This window comes from Bison bison, unplaced genomic scaffold (genome assembly GCF_000754665.1).
Source record: "Bison bison bison isolate TAMUID 2011002044 unplaced genomic scaffold, Bison_UMD1.0 scf7180017846102, whole genome shotgun sequence".
NCBI classification, from domain to species: Eukaryota; Metazoa; Chordata; class Mammalia; order Artiodactyla; family Bovidae; genus Bison; species Bison bison.
In genome coordinates this window covers 10,110-10,681 of record NW_011476675.1, presented here as the reverse complement: position 1 = coordinate 10,681, position 572 = coordinate 10,110, and positions in this window count along the sequence as shown.

Genomic DNA, 572 nt, shown 5'->3' with positions numbered 1-572 from the left:
GGTGGGTCTGTGGCTGCCCCCCGGGTGGACCCCAGCCCTCAGGGCTGACCTGCCGCAGACAGAGGCCAGGCTCAGACGCCTCTCGGGTGGGAGGTGGGGCGGGGTGAGAAGATGCAAAAAGGCGGCCTGGGGATCCCACGGTGGGCGGTGCCCAGGGAACCCGGGGTTGCTTGTCCGGTGCCTCCCCACCCACCACGTCCAGCCTGATGGACATGCCCGGGGGGTCCTGCAGACCATCGGAGCAGGAGTGGGCACGGACAATCGTCCAGAGAAGGATCTGCGGCTCTGGGAAAGCCTCTCCCCACCCCGCCCCTCCACAGGAGGCCGGCGGGGTCCAGGGCAGACTGCAAGGGCGGGGTGGCTAGGGGCCCCTCCCTGCCCTTCCAGCCCCGGCCTCCCCTCTGGTGTTTGGGGGCCCCGGTGCCCGGAGCTGCCCGCATAGCTGTGCTCCGAGGGGTCTGGGGAGGCTGGCTGTCTCCACTGAATTAGCCGGTGCATCCTGGGGGTGGCTGGGGGAGCTGGTGCCTAGCACCCGATCGTGGCTTCAGAGGCTGGTGCCGCAGGCGGTCTGC